A 12,816-nucleotide genomic window follows, 5' to 3' on the forward strand; every position below is an offset into this window, starting at 1 on the left:
GGTGAAATTAATGGTCGGTAGACATAACACTGAGTGTAAAGGTTTGTCTTTCTTAAGATATTTAAGAAATCACCAGTTCTTATGCCTTACCAAGTTGAAAGCCACTGTCATGATTACTAAGATCTTACACCAGATGTATTTCCACAGATTCATTGATAACAGAATCCCAGAAGGATCTTGTGTCCAAAAATTTTGGTAGAATAATCCACAGAACATCCCCTGGAGCTATAATGCTCAGCTACAGCTGGGTCACTGGGCTTCAAAAGGCAAGTGTGTCGATCGTGTACATCTACATCGACATTGATACTCCACAAGTCACCGTAAGGTGTGCGGCAGAGGTTACCCTATACCACTACTTGTCATTTTCCCTCCTGCTCCACTCGCAAATAGAGCGAGGGAAAAACGACTGTCTACATGCCTCCATATAAGCCCTAATTTCTCATATCTTCGTGGTCCTTATGCGTGATGTATGTTGGTGGCAGCAGAGTCATTTGGCAGTCAGCTTCAAATATTAATTCTCTAAATTTTCTCAATAGTTTTTCCCGAAAAGAACACCGCCTTCCCTCCAGGGATCCCCATTTGAGTTTCTGAAGCTTCACCATAACACTTTATGTTTTGTTCAACCCTATTGGTAACAATCTAGCAGCCCTCCTCTGAACTACTTCGATGTCTTCCTTCAGTCAGACCTGGTATGGATCCCAAACACTAGAGCAGTTCTCAGATTGCAACATTACGCCCAGATATTTAAATGACTTGACTGTGTCAAGTCGGACACTAGTAATACTGTATCCAAACATTACAGGTTTGTTGTTCTTGCTTGTCAGCATTAACTTAAATTTCTCCACATTTAGGGCTAGTTGCCATTCATCACATCAACTCAAAATTTTTATGTACATCTCATATCTTCCTACAGTCACTCAACTTCGACACCTTACCGTACACTGTGGTGTCATCAGCAAACAACCACAGCCTGCTGCCCACCCTGTGCACCAAATCATTTATGTATATAGAGAACAACAGCCGTCCTATCACACTTCCCTGGGTCACTCCTGATGATACCCTTGTCTCTGATGAACACTCGCCATCAAGGACAACACGCTGGGTTCTGTTATCTAAGAAGTCTCTGAGCCACTCGATATCTGTGAACTTATTCCATATGGTTGTACCTTCGTTAACAGCCTGCAATGGGGCACTGTGTCAAACACTTTCCAGAAATCTAGAAAAAGTGGGATCTGTTTGTTGCCCTTCATTCATAGTTCGCAATATATCATGTGAGAAAAGGGCAAGCTGAGTTTCGCACGAGCGATGCTTTCTAAAATGTTGCTGATTCGTGGAAATAAGCTTCTCAGTCTCAAGAAAATTTATTATATTCAAATGCAGAATATGTTCAATGATTCTGCTGTAAACCAAAGTTAGGGATATGGGTTTGTAATTTTGCGGGTCCGTTCTTTTTCTATTCTTGTATACGGAGGTTATCTGCGCTTTTTTACATTTGCTTGGGACTGATTCATGATAAATGCAAGCTATTGTAAGAAAATGAAACACCTACAACCATCCTTATGCCTGCCTGTTGCCCTTCATCCATGGTTCACTGTATATCGTGAGAAAAGAGCAAGCTAAATTTCGCACGAGGGATGCTTTCTAAAACCAAGCCAATTTGTAGACATAAGCTTCTTATTCTCAAGAAAGTTTATTATATTCAAACTGAGAATGTGTTCACAGATTCTGCAGCAAACAGAAGTTAGGGATATTGGTCTGTAATTCTGCTGGTCAGTTCTTTTACCTTTCTTGTATACAGGAGTCAACTCTGCTTTTTTCCAGTCGCTTGGGACTTGGTGCTGGGTAAGAGATTCATGATAAAGGCAAGTTAGGTAAGGGACCAATGTCATAGAGAACTGGGATTCCATCCAGACATGGTGATTTATTTGTTTTCAAATCTTTAAGTTGCTTTTCTACACCAGGTATGCTTATTTCTATGTCATCCATACAGGAGTCTGTCCCACTGTCAAATGACAGTATGTTTGTATGGTTCTCCTGTGTGAATGATTTCTTGAACATGAAATTTAAAACATTGGCTTTTGTTGTGCTATCTTTAACTACACACCAGACTGGTCAAAAGGGGCTGAACAGAAGCCTTAGGCCCGCTTAGTGATTTTACATACTACCAGAATTTTCTCGGGTTTTCTGCCAGAACTTTTATTAAGGTATGGCAGTAGTATTTGTTGTATACTCTATGCATAGATCTTTTCACAGACACATGAATCTCTATTAACCTTCGCTTGCTGTGCGTCCTCTTTTGAACCTAGCCTCTGCTTCCACAGCATCTTATGAATTTCATTATTAAACCATGGTAGGTCTTTTCCATCCTTTATCCACTTACTAGGCGCGTAACTCTCCAGACCACAACTTACAATCTGCTTAAACTTTCCCTATAATTCCTCTACATCCATCTTCCTGGTACTAAGTGATGCCAATTCACCGTCCAAGCGAGATGTTAATAACTGCTTATCTGCTCCATCTAGCAGAAATACTCTCCTAGCCTTCTTGACTGATTTATTAAATTTCGTAATCACAGTTCCTATAATGTTGTAATCTGAGGCCAGAAGAACCCCTAAAAACCTAAACATTAATGGGAAAAGCTTCAAAAGAGTGTCCTCTTTTAACTACTTGGGATGAAAACAGTATTGGAAAGGCTATAAGGGAAAGAATACAAGCAGGAAACAGAGCTTACTTTGCAAATATGCAACTTTTCAAAAATAGCCTTGTTACAAGAAAAACAAAACTGCTAATATATAATTTCCTAGTCCGCCCAGAGGTGTGGACGTTGACGAACATGATAAACATGCACTAAGAACCACTGAGTGGAAAATACTACGCAAAATCTATGGGCCAATAAGGGAGGAAGAAGGCTGGAGAATACAATGCCGAACTACAAAAGTTAATAGAAGGCAGGGACATAGTAAAATTTGTGAAATCACAGCAAATACGATGGCTAGGACACTTGGCGAGAATGGCAGAGGATAGAATTCCAAAGAAAATGATGAAAGGTGTGATCCATTCAGCTAGGTGGAAAGGGAGACCTAGAAGAAGATGGAAGGTAATAATGGATATCACCAGTATGGGAGTCCTAGGGTGGAAAAGAGCAGCAAATAACCGAGAAGTGTGGAGGAAGATTGTTTACGAAGCCAAGGCACACCAAGGGCTGTAGTGCTACTGAAGAGAAGAGAGTTCCTATAATGATATGATCGCTAACCCCTGTTTCTATACTGATGTTGTTGATAAGGTCTGGCTTATTTGTAGCTACAAGATCTAAGATATTTCAATTGTGAGTGGGCTGCCGAGCTAGCTGCTCCAGATAATTTTCAGAAAAGTCTTCAAAAGTATTTCACATAAGTGTCCGTCTGTACCCTCTGCAATGAATACATAAACATCCCAGTCTATACTCGGCAGGTTAAAGTCACCTCCAGCTAGTATTGCCTGATCTGAGTATTTACATGCTACTGACTGTAGACCTTCTTTGAATGACTCTAGAACTGCCACAGCAGAATCAGGTGGCTGACAAAAACATCCAACAATTAACTTAGTTTCACCTACATCTGTTATATGTGACCAGATGACTTCTCTGTCACACTCAACTTCGGCCTCCATGCACCTTTCCACCACTGTGCGTATGATTTGTCCAAAGTAGGTTATGCCACACTGGCATGGTATTTTGTAGACTATAGCCTTCCACAAACCTACAGCAACCTTTACTGAGTCGAGAAGGCGTAATATGATGCTTCTTAAGGATTCTACTTAATTTGGACAAAGTATTGCCCACTTATGGGAGTAACATTCTGTGCTTGAATAGCTCCTCCTTTCCTTTGTGTTGTTGTCATATTCATTCCTCATTAGAGCAGTATTAAAGTGAGGGGGAATATCCATTACTTTTGAACACAAATAGTAGGCACTAAACCTTCTTTGGAAGACTGTGTTCAGGCACAATGTGATCCCAGCACACAACTGTTCAAAGGGCATTCATAGTACATGGAGAGGGTTGGCAGGTAGTTGCCTGCAAATACAGATCCTTATGTGTGGGCTTATGGTAAATGGAATGCCCCAATTACACATCCATTTTATGACTGACTAAGACAACTAGAAATAGCAGACAGACACCTTTTCTCACATTGATCAAACATTGGCTATCCTTGTGGACTGAATTTAAATGTCATGGAAACTGTGGCAGTTCCTCTTTACTGTAGAGCCACACTACACAATTATCATTTACTTATCAAAACAAGACTTCTGGTATAAGGAACTCATGTGACGTCATCACAATACCAGCTGTCACAAGAACATCTAGCAGAAAAAAAGTTTCCACAACTGGTTCAAACAAATTTGAAGGCAAATATTTTGAGAGACAAGAAAATGATTTGCATCAGAAAAGTTTTTCTTTCATTGCTACTGTAAAAACTTAAAAGAAGGCCCACCTACTTATGACAAAATAAGAAGAAAATCAGTTAATCTAAAAGCTAGAAGTAAATTTTTGGTTATATAAGAAGAGTCACAGCAGTTGTGAGCTCCTTTTGCAACAGTAATAAAGGACCGGATTTTGTAGCCACATTAAGATCCAATCTGTCAAATATTAGAGAAACACTACAGGAAGTTAACGAAGAGGAGATGGAAGATATGATATATTTGACAGAGCACTAAAAGACCTACGAGGAAACAAGGCTCCTGGAGTAGACAAAATTCCCTCACAATTGATGAGATTCTTGGGAGAACCAGCCATGGCCCAACTATTCCATCTGGTGTGAAATATAAATGAGATAGGCAAAATACACTGAGACTTCAAGAAGACTTTAATAATTACATTTCCAAAGAAGACACACGTTGACAGGTGTGAAAACTACTGAACCACCAGTTTAATAAATCATGGTTGCAAAATACTGACACGTGATTTTTTTACAGAAGAATGTAAAGACTGGTAGAAGCCAACCTTGGGCACGATCAGTTTGGGTCGCAGAGAAATGTAGAGATGCACAAGGCAACACTGTTTGACACTATGGCATACCTCAGAAGGTAGACTGAAGAAAGGCAAACTTACAGTTATAGGACTTGTAGACTTGGAGAAAGCTTTTGACAATGTTAAGTAGGATACACTCTTGAAAATTCTGCAGACAGCAGGGGTAAAATGTAAGGAATGTACAGTTATTTACAATTTGTACAGAAACAAGATGGCAGTTATAAAACACAAAGCGCATGAAATGGAAGCAGTAGTTCAGAAAGGAGTGAGACAGGGTTGTAGTCTATCCCCAATGATTTGAGTTGTACACTGAACACACTGTGACAGAAACCAAGGAAAAATTATAAATTTGGACAAGAATTAAAGCTCAGTGAGATGAAATAAAAACATTCAACTCTGCTGATAACATTATAATTCTTTTAGAGACAGCAAAAGGACTTGGAGGAGCAGTTAAATGGAATGGATAACGTCTTGAAAAGAAGTTATAAGATGAAGATTAACAAAAGTAAAACAAGGGTAATAATAGACTGTAGTTGAATTAAATCAGGCAATGCTGAGGAATTAGATCAGAAAACAGGACACTAAAAGTAGTATATTTGTATTTAGGCAACAAAATAACTGATCATTGCCAAACTAGGGAGGGTATTAAATGCAGAGTGGAAAAGTATTTAAGAAAAAAATAACTTTGTTAACATTAAATATAACTGCACAAAAACTGTGGACTGACTGGACAGATTGATGTGTGGTCCACACGAAAAGATATACCATCACACAATGTGTGAATGTGCCTAGCTTTTTTGTAAAATAAAGAATGAATGGTAACACTTGGTTAGGACTTGACATCTGTTGTCATCAGAGCAAACTCCCTCTAACCCACTTAACTACAGTTAAACATTTCAAAATGTTCCTCTGTCTAGACTGCATAAATATGGAACAATATAATGTTCAAATCTCTCACAATTCATGGTCTGTCATCTATGTCCCACAGTGGTTCGCCCCAATGATCTGCCTGCAGCTCCTGTTGTGCTTCACTATTCTCCCATCCTATTTTATCACTCCAATTGTCTATTACTTCTTCCTTAACATTCACAAGCACTGACATTTCTGTCTTACATTTTCTGAAAAGTTTTTCATGTTAATTCCCTACTGACACTCAGTAATTATATCTACTTATTAACAATTAACAAAATATGCTGAACTATGTGACATGCTTTTCGACTAAAGATCATATCTTTGGAAGTCCGCAGTCCTAAAGCATCATCTGCATGCTGACCATAGCAGTGCTGTGAAATGGCATCAGTGTGCTGACCTGCACAAATATCAAAAAAGCAGGCCGTGCCACATCTCCAGGAAGGCAGAGTTCAGCACTACCAGTCAATACTGACTTAACCAATCACAGGTCAGCCCAAGCTCGGTCACAGACTTTGAGAGCATCAGTACTAAGTAATAGGATGACAATACTTACCAAGCATACTGCAAGGAGTAATAGAGAGTAAATCTAATTGCACATAGGAGACACAAGAGAACATCAAGTCACCTCATAAGGTATTCTATTGATCTGGAAGTGTTTTGTACACATCACTTTGTATTCCTGCCACTGGCCATTACAACATCTCTCCTTTCTTGTTTTTGTCGATGCTGACTCCCAAAGTAGTGACCAACACAGCAGGGTTGGTTGGTTGATTCAGGTGAGGGGACCAAACAGCGAGGTCATCAGACCCATCAGAATAGGGAAGAAAGTAGGGCATGCCGTTCCAAAAGAACCATCCCGAAATTTGTCTGAAGCGATTTAGGGAAATCATGGAAAACATAAATCAGGACGGCTGGACGTGGGTTTGAACGGTCGTCCTCCGGAAAGAGAGTCCAGTGTGATAACCACTGTACCACCTCGCTCGGTCAGGGAGAAGGTTACCATATATCATCATCATCATCATCATCAGTATACATCTCAGTGTAATGATTATATTTAATTCCATAATATGAATTCATCAAAAATAAGAGATACAAAGAAACAACGTTTGCTAAAATGTGATCTGTATACTTCCTTCATGGCCTCAGGGCTTTAATTTGGTCAAAATAAACAAACCAATAAATTAATTCTGCTTATGTGGTGCTGAAAATGAATGATAGGTTTGCTTAAAATTCTGTCAAATATAAGATTTATCTGAATTAAGCACCAAAATGAGATCCTCATTCCTTGATAGCAAGCACTTTTATTGTTCATGTAGGTGATAAAACAGATATGTGGAAAACTATGCCAACCCCACACCTATTCATCCAATGTTTAGCCAATACACCAGTCATGAGTGACAAGAGAAGAAACCACTGGCTATAGAAGTTACAGCTGAAAAAGTGAGTTTATGTAATGTAATGACACAGTGGAAGTACAGTATAAGGGGCAGTCAAGTAAAAACATGACAGGTGGGAAAAAAAGTAAACAGTTTATTATTTCAGAAGTAATTACTGTAACTGTTACTACATTTACCCAACTGTGTGACAAGACAGTTGCTGCTTTCACGAAAAAAATGTTTGCAATTGCTTACAGAACCTGGGCACACCTCTTTGTCAGTAACAAATAGACCGCCACAAATGTCTTTTTTATTGCACATGGACAGGTTAGGACTGTATGGAGGATATGTACGGGCTTCCAAGTAAAACTTCTGCAAACTACTCTTAAAAAAGCATGTGAACCCGCAGATTTTTTTGGAGCCCTGAAGAAAGATTTTTGTGGCCATCAATTTGCTTTGGATAAAGATGTACAAGCCTGGATACAATCATGGTTCCATAGGCAACTTCAGACATTTTTTCATGAAGCCATTGACCATCTTGTCTCACAGTGGGATCAATGTATTAATAATGTTGTGTCTAGACCATACAGCCCAGACACAATGCTGTAGCCGATAGGGCACGCAAGGCTAACGCAGACGGGCGTGAAGTCTGGAACATGAGACTTATAAATGCACTAAAGAAAAATACGTAGCCTTTTTAATACTTAACTTTATTCTCTTGTTGGAATACATCTCTCCTGCATACTCGTAAGCTATTGGCACTGATACAAATGGCGCCTTGCTAGGTGGTCGCCATTTAACTTAGCAGAGGGCTATTCTACTGTCTATCTCTCGGCAAATGAGAGCAAGGCTTAGCACGTCCAATCGCTAGCTATGTTGTCCGTACAACTGGGGACGAGGTCTCCTCAGTCTCTCGAGACCTGCCTTGTGGTGGCGCTAGGTTTGTGATCCCACAGTGGCGACACGCGGGTCCGACATGTACTACAGGACCGCGGCCGATTTAAGTTACCACCTAGCAAGTGTGGTGTCTAGCGGTGACACCACAAACACAAGGTGATTACTTTTGAAAAATAAACAGTCTGTAACCATTCAAATATATCTTACTTGAACTATGTTACAATAAATTAAGCAAGGTTTCAACAATGAACCAGAGTTGGCAGGCAGGCAAATGAATTAATTCCTTTTGCAAATGATGTTAATTGGGCTGAAATTAATGCTCAGCTAATGTCATCATTTGTGTGTTCACAGTTCCCATTTTAAGAGAAAAAAATTTGTTTTCTGGGAGGTTTTTGAAAAGCGCCACTTCTATACTTTAAACTTGTACGAATCAGTTAAAATTTTGTACTAAGATATATAATTAGATAAACTCAAATTGAAAATTAGTATCCAATAATCTAAATGCAGCACATAAAATTCATTCTTACGTGAATTAAATGCACGTGAATGGTTTCAAGTGGTTCAAATAAATAAAAAATCCATTTTTATGATAAACTTGAAAACTTGCTTTCAAAAAGGTAGCTTCATTTGTAGTTTACACACAAAAATCAGACTTGTTTGAATTGGTTCAAATTTTGTAAGAAGGTAGACAAGTACATGTAATTAATGGTCATCCTGTCGTTTTGTGAAACCTCTATACATTGCCATGATATAAGCAACACGGTTCGAAAGACAATAAAAACCCTACACCATAGCAGTCGTCAGCAGTCAATAAAAATCTACATTGATTGCCATACTATGGCAGTCTTATGTCAACATTATGATACGGTAGCAATAGGGAACTAGACTGAAAAATGCTCCCATTACAGCAAAAAACAATGCAAAAGTGTCCTGGGCAGAGTCAGGAATGTAAAAGATGGGAACTAGCTTTTTGACTTATCTGGTAGTTTCAAAGACACTGAACAAAAGTTCTGTTTATATACATATATATTCATAAGTGCTTAACATTACAGGATCAATGTTGTAAAATGCAACATTAACATGGGTATAAGATTATTGAATACAGAACCAATTAGTAACTGAATACACATTACATTTTATTCTCTGGTACAAAATCTTTCAAAAGGAAGAAAAGATCTACAGATAAGACTTACAGCTGATGGTGTTTCATTCATGTGTAAAATTGCTCTCATATAAGGCAAATTGTAAAATTTTATGGATTTCACATAACAATATTAACAATCATATTACAAGTATTATATGGAAGCATCAAATTTTGGTGTTTTGACTATAAGCTCCAGGCATATGTTATATAGGCACCCCCAGTCAGTCATTTACTGACATTAAAATTTATTTTTCTTCTCAGTATTACTGTAAATGACAAAATATCTAGATCATAATCATTATGGCTATATTGATGTTCTGTGATTCAAGGCCACAGACAATTTCTTAACCAAATCTTATTTGCATAATTTGAAATACTATTTTGGTGACACTAATAATTAGAAAAAAAAAACAAATGTACAGAAACAAACAGTTCATGTAAATGATCTTGCACTTCATCGTACCTCACATGATTTTGAATGATACGAGAACAAAATCTTTTGAACAAGAATCCTCAGTTTACTTTTCAGAAACAAAACTACAAATTGTGTAAGTTCAACTATTTAAGATATTCCCTGATCTTTGTTTCTTCCTCCTTTTCCTTTTTTGGCAGTAACACACACCATTTTTAATGTTGATTCAACAGTAAACATATAAGAGAATAATTATTGTGAAGTGACAAACTAAAATGTGATTTTGATTTGACATACATTAAACTGTGACAATGAATTTAATGACAGCACAACACAATAAGAAAGAAATGAAATTAAAATAGAAAAAATTAAGGCAAAGAAGCCAACTGTATCTGGATCCTGGTAGAGTCAATAACATTATTTGGTACATCAACCAGATAATGTGAACTATTAAATTAAACATTTAACCCATAAATACAATACTTCTCAATTTTATTAACTTTTTTGCACATTCATTTGCCATCAGTCAAAAACTTAATCAGCTGAATGGTAACTGAAAGGTTCACCACAATAAAATGGCAGACTAACATATGTGTGTGTCACAATTACAACAGGCTGGGACAGGGATACTTTGAAACATTTCTGTGGTGATTGGTTTGCAGTGTCAGAACTGTGATTCCTTTATTAATTGCCAGTTATTATGTAAAATCCTTCTGATATATCACTTTCATTATTCTTCTGAATTTCTGAAGTCAGGACACAAATAAGTTCTGGCAATTTCAATATTAAATGGGTCAAGCATATTGAAAAGCAAGACGAAATAATTAATACATACAAATTTTCATGACACACACCTGCTATTACATGGACAGGTTGTTGTGGATGTCATCTGCACTGCAGCACACTGTGAATGTGTATCTGTTACAAACAGTATGTTGAAAGAAATAGGTACTCTACTTACAATGGTTTTATGTGGCATTCCACATATGTAGATTAAAATTCAAAACCAGAGAAATTACGGACCACAAATAAACAAGAAGGGCAAACAGGCATGTGAAATAAATGAATGTGTGTTCTATACATATATCAGTACCTCACACTTTTTAACTGTTGTACCAACCAACTCAAAGTAAATGAGGGCACACAGAGTTCTTTAATTGATAACAGCATGAATAGTAGCAATTCACATTCATGCAAAATTTTATTAGGAAACTGAAAATTTGATGTAGTTGCCCTGAGTCCATAGTTTGACAATAGTTTTTGTAATCTAAGGTATTAGCCAGATAGTGTACGCACTGAAAATAATCACCAAAATTGAGTACTGTTTATATGTACATATGGAAAGATACTAATGGCAATACACCTTCAGATTAAGAGTATCTTTCTAACTGCAAAAGTGTAAATTTAAAATAGATAAAAATGAACGAAATAGCTACCACAAACATGACTCACTTTTAATGGTTATTTAATTTTATTTTCAGTTTCAATTTCACATGCAGGCATATCTTACTTAGGTTTCTGATTTACAGTAAGGGATGGGAGACAAACTGTTGCCATTATGAATAGCTTTGTTCATCTTTTGGACTGATTGGAAGAAAATACATGTTGGTGTGCAGACTGAAAGCAGAAAAAAAAGTCTGCACTTTGTTGAACAAAAGGCACTTTTTTAAATTTCAAATAAAAAGTTATTTTGTCTGTAATGTGAATACCACATACCATGACATGCTGACATTAAATACTTTTGCACACCGTTCATAAACAGAGTGGCTCCTTTTCTCGACAATCTGAATGAAATTACTGAACAATTCTTTGCATACATATTATAATGTTCTATTACAAGCATGATGCATATTTAGTTACCAGTAAACAACTCAGTTATAAGAAACAGAAGAAAGGAAAAGAATGTGATGGCAGTAAAGGTGTGTACCAGAATTTGGGTTCACTGAGAAAGCAGGCTGTCATCTGGTGTCATATACAAATGTTCAGGGATTCATATTTGTAAGTATGAAACTATATATGCATGCTTTTTAAACCTGAAATCTATGTTACAGTTACTACAGATGATGAAAGTTGTGTCTAAACTGAAATATGGAAGGAAGTGTACTTTTTTCAATCTCATTACAGGTATCGAATGAAGTCTTCCTAAGGAATCTCCCTTATGGAATTGTAACCAGAAACTGCCAATGCAGGTGTGTGTGTGTGTGTGTGTGTGTGTGTGTGTGTTTTCAGTCAGCTCTGTATGAGGACTCATCCACAAGCTTAGAAATGTTTTCCATTTTGTTTATGTGCCTCTTGAGCACTGAATGGCTCAACAATATGATGAGTAGTTAACTTACACACTCTATTATTTATACCAAGGAGATTTCATTACCATATGTAATAAGGAAAAGGACTGTTCAGGACCTAAGTAGGAAATCGAGAGGTATATAGGAGAAGAAAAGGAGTGGACAACCAGCAACTGCTTTTTCATACTCTCTGAGTTCCCCAAACTTTTCCAAATTAAAGAACTTCTAGTTCTACAATATAAGGTCCACATTTGTCACTAAATAACAAGATAAAGTCTTCACTTACATAACCACAGCATTTGAGTTTCAGTAGCCAATAATATGTCAAATTGGGTGACATCATAGAAACATTTTGCATCTGCTTTACGGCATATTTAATTCAGCAGAAGAAAGGAGAAACTGTGCAAACATGGTAGAATTATATTGCTCAGTTTTTATGGTAAGCTATTTGTGTATGTCCACTGTTGGTTTTAAATCTCATATGAGTTACAAATTTTATACAATGCTGGTTGCCACAAGAGATGACAAACAAACCAAAATAACGTAAGTAATACACAGATATGATGCTGGAGAGTCTTGGAATACAAATAATGAAAGGAATAAAGATAACTATCATTGTGTAGCTATTCTTATTATCTTAAAATAATAAAATAACATACTCCATACTGGCACAGAGCTCGGCAGACAGCAAAATGGATGAATTATCACTGTATAGGTATGGGGTTACCAAATAGCTGCACTCAATGCTTTCAATTATAAAATGTGGGCGTGTGAACAATATGCAA

The sequence above is a fragment of the Schistocerca nitens genome, chromosome 8 (genome assembly GCF_023898315.1).
Source record: "Schistocerca nitens isolate TAMUIC-IGC-003100 chromosome 8, iqSchNite1.1, whole genome shotgun sequence".
In the NCBI taxonomy this organism is placed as follows: domain Eukaryota; kingdom Metazoa; phylum Arthropoda; class Insecta; order Orthoptera; family Acrididae; genus Schistocerca; species Schistocerca nitens.